Consider the following 10499-nt stretch of genomic DNA (forward strand, 5'->3'; position numbering starts at 1 on the left):
CTCCAGCCTCTGGCCCCGCTGACTGACCGACTGACTGACGCTGCTTTGTTCATCCATCCGGCCCTTCTGCCTGTAAATGCAATCCAATCCAATCAAGTCTGGGGCCGGCCACAACACACAGCTACACACAGCTACACACAGCTACACACAGCTACACACACACACACACACACTACACAACAACAGCAGCAGCACAGTCCCAACGGGGCAGATGCTCCAAAGGTCTGACAAGGCAATCAGCAGACCTTATACATCAGGGCTGACAGAGGAGGAGGAGGAGATATGAGAGGTGAGGACAGATGGATGGAGGCGCTAATAAAGCCGAGCGGAGGGATGACGGCAGCCCCGGATCACCGTCCGCACCAACATGGAGGCAGCTGCGCGCGGAAATTGCGGCGTGGGAAAGAAAAAAAAAAAAGTCTTTATCTTGAAAATGTTCCCGTTGTGCGGCGACGACAAGGTCGCGGCGGCTGCAGATTACTTATACGGTGACATTTGCTTTGGTACACAAATGCCACGTTATGAAGAGGAAGACGGACGGTTGTGTGGAGGCGAGGAGCGAGACGGATGGACACCAGGGCTTATAAATACCATGTGAAGACCAGGACCATCCGTCACATCCAGACGGGGGAAAAAAACCCCACAAAGAGGAAGTTCAGATAAAAACTGCACTTTTTAGTCGATAAAGTCGAGCAGATGAAGTTTTTTTTTTTGCTTCTGATCCGAGTTGCTCAATATTTGGTAAGTGCTGATGCCGCAGGTATCACAGATTAGATGTAGTACCTGTTTGCACCACCAGGTGGACTCAATACTGTCGCAACCAGAGGAAGTAACTACAGGTTATGTTGGCTAGCAGAGAGCATTGTGGGGGTTTAGCTGGCAACGGGACCATGACAGAGATCTCTGTGATGCTTAATGACGTCCGACTAGAGTTTAGCTAGCCTAACTTAGCTAGCTCATTCTGTAGAACGTAACAGTCTGACTACAACTCACTATTATTCTGCGATAGTGGAAAAAACACGAGTCAACCAAAGGTTTAGCTAGTACAGGGGCACCATGACAAGGTCTTCTGTGACACTTCATGATCTCCGAAACGTTAAATCAAGCCAGATCAACTAATACAGCAATTCTATGGCTGGCGAACACTCGCATCCTACATCCATTGAGTCAGACTAGAGTTTAGCAAGAAGGGGCACCATGACGAATTCCTTTCTGACACTTAATGACTAGAATAGTCTTATATCCCAGTGACAAACGTAACATCCAGCTTTTTATGCAACATCAACACAGGATGATTGTATGTCGGACTAAATTTGTGTTACAAGTTTTCAAATTTACGTGATAACACGAAATAATCAACAGTGCCATTAGTTTCTGCCTTAGTAGAAAAGTTCCTGATGACATTGAGGTGATTTGCATCTAATGTCTCCGTCTGGAATCCAACCAGGACCATGTTAGGACTAGGACGCGTTGCTTTGGCTCTGAGCATGTAGTCGTTGGGTTTAAAGGCTGCATTCTGCCTTACAGTAGACTTGAGAGACTTTGTTTTCGGTTGAGGTTTGATTACAGCACCGTTGGGGGTCACATCCTCCAGCCAGCAGAGGCTTTGTTATGAGGTAACTAATATCTTCGCCTGAGGCCGCGGTGGCTTAGAGGAAGACCTGCTGCTTCAAGAGGCCAAACATCTAACCTCAATAATCCAGCCTGCTTCGCCTCCCGCCGTCCTGCTCGGATATTTTTTTATTTTTTGCTCTGTATCAAATTGTGTTATCTCCATTTCCTCCCCGGGAAAAAACGTGGAGTCCCATTTCCTGGACTTTTTCCATTAAAACTTTCCTACTCTACAAAGCCGTTTCCCTCTCCGGCTAATGACGCAGACCTGAATTAATGATCTAACTATCTATTCATCTACACTATCTGTCCATCGAGCCGTCTATCCGTCATCCTCCCCTCCGTCTCTATTTGCCCTTTCTGAAATCCTATTATCCCGGCGTCCTTGTCGTTCCCGGCGGACGCTTCGGCCTGACCCGATGGCAGCTGCTTGAACTCATCACTGCTCAGGAAAGACTCAGCATGTGTGTCGCTCACCTTTCGTCATTCTGACAAGACCTCCCGGCTTAAACTGAAAACCCACCTCAGCCAAGTGCAGCGTCTAATTAGCAACGAACGCCCGCAGTCGAAGGGAATTCTGTCTGTTGTTGTTGGTATTTGGGGGTCACAAATCAAAGCACTGGACAGAATAAAACGGTGCTCGAAGAACAGGAAGTCACGTTTTGGTCCAGGATTTATTGTATTTATTAGTTTGTAGTTTTTATTCTCAGTCATTTGTTTTAATGTCGGTACTCATTAGATGTATTTTGATGCTGTGCAGGTGCAGCTAATCTCACACGATCTCAACATGAATGAGGTTAATTCAAAACAATCCATCTGATTTTTGTCTCGATTACAGGACTGACAGTCGGCAGCGTCATCGATCGTATTGATTAGGTTCAGTGGACTCTGTTCCACATGCTGATGCAGTTATTTTTAACCACAGACTTCAAAGTGAATTGGTTTCGTTGTCACTTCGATAAAAGAACGCCGTCTTTAAATCTAATCAGAGGTCATGAACCTCCTCAGAGTCTTTGTCATGGACCCGTTGCTGCTAAACTCCCACAATGCTCTCTGCTGCCACCATGAGCTGAGTAACGCCTCCTCTGGTCTCTACAGGATTAAACAGAAAGAGGCTCCACCTGGTGGAACAACCAGGTACTGCAGTTAAACTCAAAAACTTGACAAAAACATCTTGACGTTTCTCCAGAACGACTCAAAATTGGTCTAAAATCCTTAAAACTAAACTCCCACAATGCTCTCTGCTGCTACCATGAATTTCCTGTAGTCTGAGTGACGCCTCCTCTGGTCTATACAGGATTAAACACAAAGGAAATGCGGCTTTGTATGTTAATAACAGTAAGAGGCTCCACCTGGTGGAACAACCAGGTACTACAGCTGATCGACACTATGGACTCTTCTGCCTTATTGGCTAATATAGTTTTAATCAGTTGAATTTTTAAGGGCAATTGATCGAAAATTAAACTTTACCTATTTTAATAACCATTTAATTCATTTTCCAATAAAAAAAAAAAAAACTAAGTTTGAGAATTTGCTAGCGTTTTTTTTCACAGGTTTAAAGGTTCTCATATTTGACATTTACTAGTAAAAATCCTGTATTCAACATTCTACTTAAGTGAAAAAACAAGTGCATGTTAGATCTTTCAGCAGTTGTATTTAGTTGGAACCAGTTTGGAGCCAAATCGTTGGTAAAGCATCACAATTTGCGCAGTTAAAGCTGGACAATAAATAAGTAAAAATATAGAATAAATCCAAAGAAACCACTTTAGAAAAAGTAGAAATACTTCAATACTAAACCTGTTGTCAACTATTAAACTGATCTGCAACTATTTCAATGATCAAATAATCAGTTTGAGTCATTTTGAAAGAAATTCTCTGATTTCAGCCTTTTAAATCTGATTATTTTCTGGGTTTTTTCCCTCATCTATGACCGTAAACTGAATATTTCTGAGCAGTTTATAGACTGAAACAACCACCCGACAGTCAGATATAATCACTAGTACTGTGCTGTAACTAGCATCGATGCAGTCATCACAGCAAGTTAAACAAAACGCTGCTCGGTTTGATAAGTTGTGACTCTGCAGCAGCAGCACAAACGTGTCCTGTTGGAGAGTTCTGCCCTCTTGTGGCCGGAGAGGTGAACAACGGCTGAACCCGGACGTCGTGAAGCAACACTTAAACTGGAGGGAAGGAAAATAAACCAGACGGATTTAAACCCCTAGAAGGAGAAAATAAACAGAGATTATCACTAACAAAAGGCTGAAAAGCTCCCAGAGATGAATCCTGGAGGTAGAAAATGAGCACAGGAGTGTGTTTATGGCAGCACAGCTCTGATCAGGACATCATCACGCCGCATTGAGGTCGTGAAAACGCTTCCTCGGCCTCACGCTGAGCTCATGGCAATACGGGTGCAGCCGTTTGGACCGATGACTCGGAGAAACCTGCGAAAGACGCCTTAATATGCAGCCATAAATTGTATTCTTAAGGAAAATGGGCCGGAAAAGGCTCCAACATTTATTATGCCTCGTATAATGAGTCATAATGGAAAGCCGTGTGGTTCTGCCAGCCCTCCTCGTCCTGCGCTTAATACAGCAGCTGGCCTCGTTTTTTTTTGTTTTTACTGGAAATTACATCAGCGGGCTGTTTATTAACGACTTACGGAGCGTCGCAGGTACATTCTGGAGCTCGTTAGAGCAGAAACGAACTAACGGGGATTAAAGAAGAAGAAAAGATGCTCGTTTTTAGGGTTTTTCTTCAAGGTAGAGGAAAACAGGTCCATGAAAACGCCTGAAACTTCGCCTCACAGGTGGTGAAAAATACTGGGTTTTTTTTACATGGTTGTGGCAAAAACAGCTCCATAGCGCCCCCTACAAATCCCAGCTTCCACTTCGAGTTCCACCACAAGTGCTGCGCATGGAAAAGCCTTTAGCTCCACAGGAACGAGGCCTGCTTTAATTTAAGGTGCCGTTTTAGCAGAAAGGCATTTAACAGAAACCAACTCCTCCGACAGAATTCATCACAACAACCTTAAACTCTCTGTGTGTCGCCTCTGAAACCTCAACGGCCACATCTTGAGTTTCAGCAGCTATCCAGCTTCTATCTCATCCATAAACATCACAAAGGACCACAGTTCGTATCTCGAGTTGAGCTCAAGTTTGGTTTGTTGCTTCCAGCTGTTTAGGAGCGTTTCCTCTGAGTTGGTTAAAAGTGGAGACAATCGGCCAGGACGTCCCAGTAAACAACAACAACAACAACAAACAGGTAGTAAACATGGTGATAGATCATCAGCTCATTGATCAGTTAAAGCTGAATCCTTCACGTCTGGAAAGTATGAAAACGATTTAAAAATAAATAAAATCTATCATAAGTAAAGTCAACATTTTTCAGTTTTGGTCGCACCTGTGGGCAAAACCGTTGATGGCATGGTTCACATTTTCACCAGAAAATAAATAAAAATACTATATATATAAATTCAACGCCTCTTCTGGTCTCTACAGGATTAAACAGGAAGAGGCTCCACCTGGTGGAACAACCAGGTACTGCAGTTATACTCAAAAACTTGACGAAAACATCTCAACGCTTCTCCAGAACGACTCAAAATCGGTTGAAAATCCTTAAAACTTGTTCACATTTTGTCTGAAATTACTTTACACTCGTACAAAATTACTTACGATTTGTCCAAAATGAGTCGAAACTTGTCCAAAAATCACTGACGCTTGCTAGCTAAACTCCCACAATGCTCTCTGCTGCCAACATGAACTTCCTGTAGTCTGAGTGACGCCTCCTCTGGTCTCTACAAGATTAAACAGGAAGGAAATGCGGTTTTGTATCCCATGTTAATAAACAGTAAGAGGCTCCACCTAGTGGTGCAACCAGGTACTACAGCTGATCGACCCTATGGAATCTTCTGCCTTATTGGTTGATATAGTTTTAATCGGCTGAATTATTATGGGAAACGATCAAAAATTAACCTCCACTTATTTTAATAACCATTTAATTCATTTTCCAAGAAAAAAAATAAAGTTTGAGAATTTGCAACTTTAATTTTGGGCTTTTATGATGACTCCCGTCCTTCTAACTCTATCGTACTGCACAGAAGACATTTCTGAGTTCTCTCCATTTTTGACATTATTTACAGTTTTGGCCTGTTTTTGTTTATTTTTTTTGGGCTAACGTGTAAATTAATATTTTTCGGTGACTTCACATGGTACATGTAATTACACAAAACAGTAAAACAATGGTTAAACTAATTATTTACCTTTTTTTTTTTAAATGGCAAAAATCTGTAAGATGACAACATTTTTGCAGATGTAAATACAGAAAAAATATATTAATGTGTGCATTATTTAGTTTTGACAGTTTTGACCTGTTTTTGTTAATTTTTATTGGGCTGACATGTAAATTAATATTTTTCGGTGGTATTACACGGTATCTGTAATTAAACAAAACAGTAAAATAACTAATTATTTACCATTTTTCGCTAAATCTTTCTTTCAAATTGTGGCAAAAATCTGTAAAATGACGACAGTAAAAAACCTTAATGTGTGCATTATTTAAACTTTTGGCCTGTTTAACATGTAAATAACATGCTTTCCAGTGATTTTACTCATTATTGTGTCTAACTGTTGCTTTGGATAAAAGCGTCTGCTGGATGAAAACGTAGAAATCGTAAACAGTAATTGAACAAAACAGGAGAAAATCTGTAAACTGCTGTTAAAACTGTTCAAAATGTAAAAGCTAAAGGTTCAGATAAACCCAGTGTGGTTCTGAGTGGGAGGGAGAAGCTCAGCAGCCTCCACCTGGACGTCAACAAAGCTTCCTGTGAAGTTCAGCCGCGAGCACCAAGACGGTTTGACAGCGCCGAGCGCAGACCGAACAAAACAGCAGATTCCTAACGAGCCCCGAAGAGGAAACGGCCTCGACGGTGATGAACGCTCGCTAAATATCACGGCTGTCGAGCAGGAGGTGATGGAGGAGGAGGAGGAAGTAGTGAGGAGGGGGGAGGAGGAGGAGGTTGGAGACAGACGAGGAGGAGGAGGAAGTGTCGGTAAAAGACCAGGATGGACTTCTACTGATCAAAGAAGGAAGCAGAAGAAAAAAAAAAGTCATAAAAACTTCTCTCTCTCATTATTTTGGCGTTTAGCAAATAGACATGATGTTGGTGATCCTGACTGACCTGAAACAGGAAACGTGAGAATAAAAATAAGCTTTTAGGTTTCTTCTACAGATGGATGTAAACGTCTGGTTTCAAAGAGGACGAAGGACACGAGGCGTGAGGAGCAGCAGATACTTCCTGGAAGACGGACGACATCTGAGAGGGTCGATGAAGGAGGGAGATGATGGGAGGAAGGAGATGATGGGAGGAAGGAGATGATGGGAGGAGGAAGATGATCGGAGGAGGAAGATGATCGGAGGAAGGAGATGATGGGAGGAAGGAGACCGGGGAGGCGTGGGAGTAGAGGAGCCGAACGACGCCGCCGTTCCTCTGGAAGCTGCTGATGGATGGAAGTTAAACATCAGAGCTGATGGTGGAGGAAGAAGAGGAGACAGGACAACGCCGAGGCTGCTGATGGATGCTGCTGAACGTCACCACAGGAGGCCGTCTTGACCTCATGGAGACGTTAGGATTTGGTTTGTTCCTCTTTCATGGATTCTTGATCACTTTCCAGCAGAACTTGTTCTCTTTTCTTGTCTCGACATTAAATGTAACATCTGGGCGTTCCAGGGACACTAACGTGGACTCTGATTAAGCACATTAGCATTAGCATACCTGTACCATCTTTTCTGTTGTGGATGATTTTTTTTTGTAGAGAGAACTTCTAAAACAATTAACGTCTTATAAATTCATGAACTCATCACTGATGTGGTGACGCAGCAGAAGGCATCAGTCAGTTAAACATATAAATAATTCATTAATATATGAATCTATTACGACGTCGGAGCGTTTTCCAGATAGTTTTACCATAAACCAGCTCTCTAGCAGCACAGTGAAGCTTTACGTTGATATAAATCAGATGAGACTTCACACCCAGAACACCAGACACTTCTGGAGGAACTTTTCCTTCCTGGTAAAGCATGAATGTGACTTTTGCACCATGTTTCAGACTAAAGCAGCAGCGAACACGTCCACGTGTCCACGACTCCACTGTTTGTGGTTCTGAGCTGACGTCAGCGTCTGAAAAAGTTCAGGAAGCTTTTTTATTTTTATTTTCCTGCAGCCTGATGTTGTTTCTGTGCCTCTGCTGCCACCTGCTGGTCAGACGAGTCCACCTGCCCGAGCCCTGCTGGATAATAATGACTGTTTACAGGAACATGAGTTAGAATGAACCATGCAGCGTTTCTGTGACGTCATGAGGATGGACGAGCTTTAAACCCACTGAGTCTTTAAAACATCATCGTTTTTAATACATAAATATGAGCGATGTGGTTGTTTTCTACGTCTAGGGGAAGCTGAACTTCTACATGTTGAATCATCTTCATCACATCGACAGTATTTACGTGTGTTTCTAGTTTATTTCTATTTTCCACTGATAGATGTTTTGCTGCTTTAACGCTGCGAATGTCCCCAATGTGGGATGAATTAGTTTATCTGATGGATCCATTTAGTATCTCTAATACCATCTGGATGACGTCACTGGTGCTCAGAAAGCTTCCACATGTTGGTAGAAATGGGAGTTTAAAAAGTAATTAACAGGTAAAACAGTAATGAACCTCCAGTGAGCGAGCTGGACGTGTTGAATCCCGGGTCGGCTGACGAAGCTCGGACAGTGACAGATGGAAGAATCACCAAGTGGTGGGAAAGTTTCAAAAAATGTCTGTTTCAGGTGCCGAAGATGGTTCCTAGAAAGGTTCTACAGACTCTGAAGCTCCATCCAGGAGGAGTCAGAGAGGCTCTAAGCCAGGGGTCTCAAATCCTGGTCCTGGAGAGCCCCCATCCAGCATGTTGTAGATGTTTCCTTCTTCCAACACACGTGATTCACATGATCAGGATCCATATCAGGCTTCTGCAGAGGTCCATGATGAGCTGATCATTTGAAGAGGGAAACATCTACAACATGCAGGACTGTGGCCCTCGAGGACCAGGACTGGACACTCCTGCTCTAAGCTAACCACAAAGAGACACTTCACAACCACCAAAAGGCACAAAATGACGTGAAACAATCACAAAGACACACAAACCAGTGAGTCCGTTCTGAGTCAGTGACACAAACTGCAGCTAAATCACATTCATGCTACACAAACACCTGTAGGGTATAAATACACACAAACAGCCACACACCAGCGGCACACACAGAGTACAGGTGTGNATAATAATAATAATAATAATAATAATAATAATAATAATGAAAAGACCCCAAAAAAACCACAAATAGACATAAACTGGCATAAAATAATTTTTAAAAAATGTTGTTAAACTACAAAGACGCATAAAATGACGTCAAAACAACCACAAAATGACATTATATTATTATTATATTATTATTATTATTATTATTATTATTACATATAGTTATCTACTAAACTAATTTAATAATCTGATATTTGTTAATATTCTCATATGCTGAATGTTAGATTTCTTATTACTATTGTCATATTAAAATCCTTAAATAAGATTTTATACATTTAATAATCTGATATTTTCTGTAGTTTTAAGATGTTGAATATTATATTCATTATTTCTAACATTATTGTTCCATTAAAATCCTTTAATAAGATATTTCCGATAATTCACTGACGTTAAACATTCTTCTGCTCGTTCTATTGAAATCCTTTAATAAGATATTATATTTATATTTATAGATGCTGAGTGTCGATTAGTTGTATTAATAATCACGTGGTTCTCAGATGATGATGTAAACTGAGGAACCTCCACATGTGAGAAGCTGCTGGTTCCTGAAGAAGCTCCAACACGTGATTAAAGTCAGAACACGGATTTATCACGTCTGGAGAGGAGCTCTGATTGGTCCGAGGACGACGAGCTGCAGAGCGTTGAATCGACTCATAAAGTCCGTCGAGGCTGCTGTAAGCTCTCAGCCCGACTTCTACACGCATCACATGAATGAATGAATGAATGAAAGCAGCCGGCAGGTCTGTGAGCTTCAGAACAGCAACAGACCAACAAACACAAAGCAAAGACGGTCAACAGACGACAGAAGCACAGACCGAAGACGACCAGAGCAGCACGATGACGACAAAACTACACACAGAACAGCAACAAAAACGCTCCAAATGACATAAAAACAACTGCAAAGTGATACTTATGCACCACAAAACACACAGAATGACATGAACGCTAACAAAGACACACAAACTAACATTAAACCACAGAAACAACAGCACATAAATGGCACAAAACCAGCTGAAGGTGACACGAAAGTAAACAAAACACAACAAAAAACGACATAAAACAACCACAGCTACAGAAAACTCTCATAAAATGACATTTCACAACAGAGACAAAAAAAATGAAATAAACGGCTGAGAAGTGACGAAAAACCACAAAATTACACAAAACAAAGTGACATGAACAAACACATGGAGGTGGAATAAAGACAACAACAAACACACACAAGAGATTACAAACAAACAAACAACCCAAAGAAATGAAATGACCTAAAAAATAACCACAGAGAGGAACAAAATCACCTAAAAACAATAATTAAAAGAAAAAAACGTGAAGAGGAAGGACATGAAACAACCACAATGACAGAGAGTAAAATAACATCCAAAGACATAAACAGATAGAAAGAGACATAAAACGACAAGAAATACACAAAATGTGACATTAAATCACCACAAACACACAGAAAGTGACACAAAACCACCCCAAAGTGCTCTGGAAGTGACATAAAACAACCACATAAAGACAGAAATAGTCATAAAATAAC

This window comes from Stegastes partitus, unplaced genomic scaffold (genome assembly GCF_000690725.1).
Source record: "Stegastes partitus isolate 25-593 unplaced genomic scaffold, Stegastes_partitus-1.0.2 Scaffold196, whole genome shotgun sequence".
In the NCBI taxonomy this organism is placed as follows: domain Eukaryota; kingdom Metazoa; phylum Chordata; class Actinopteri; family Pomacentridae; genus Stegastes; species Stegastes partitus.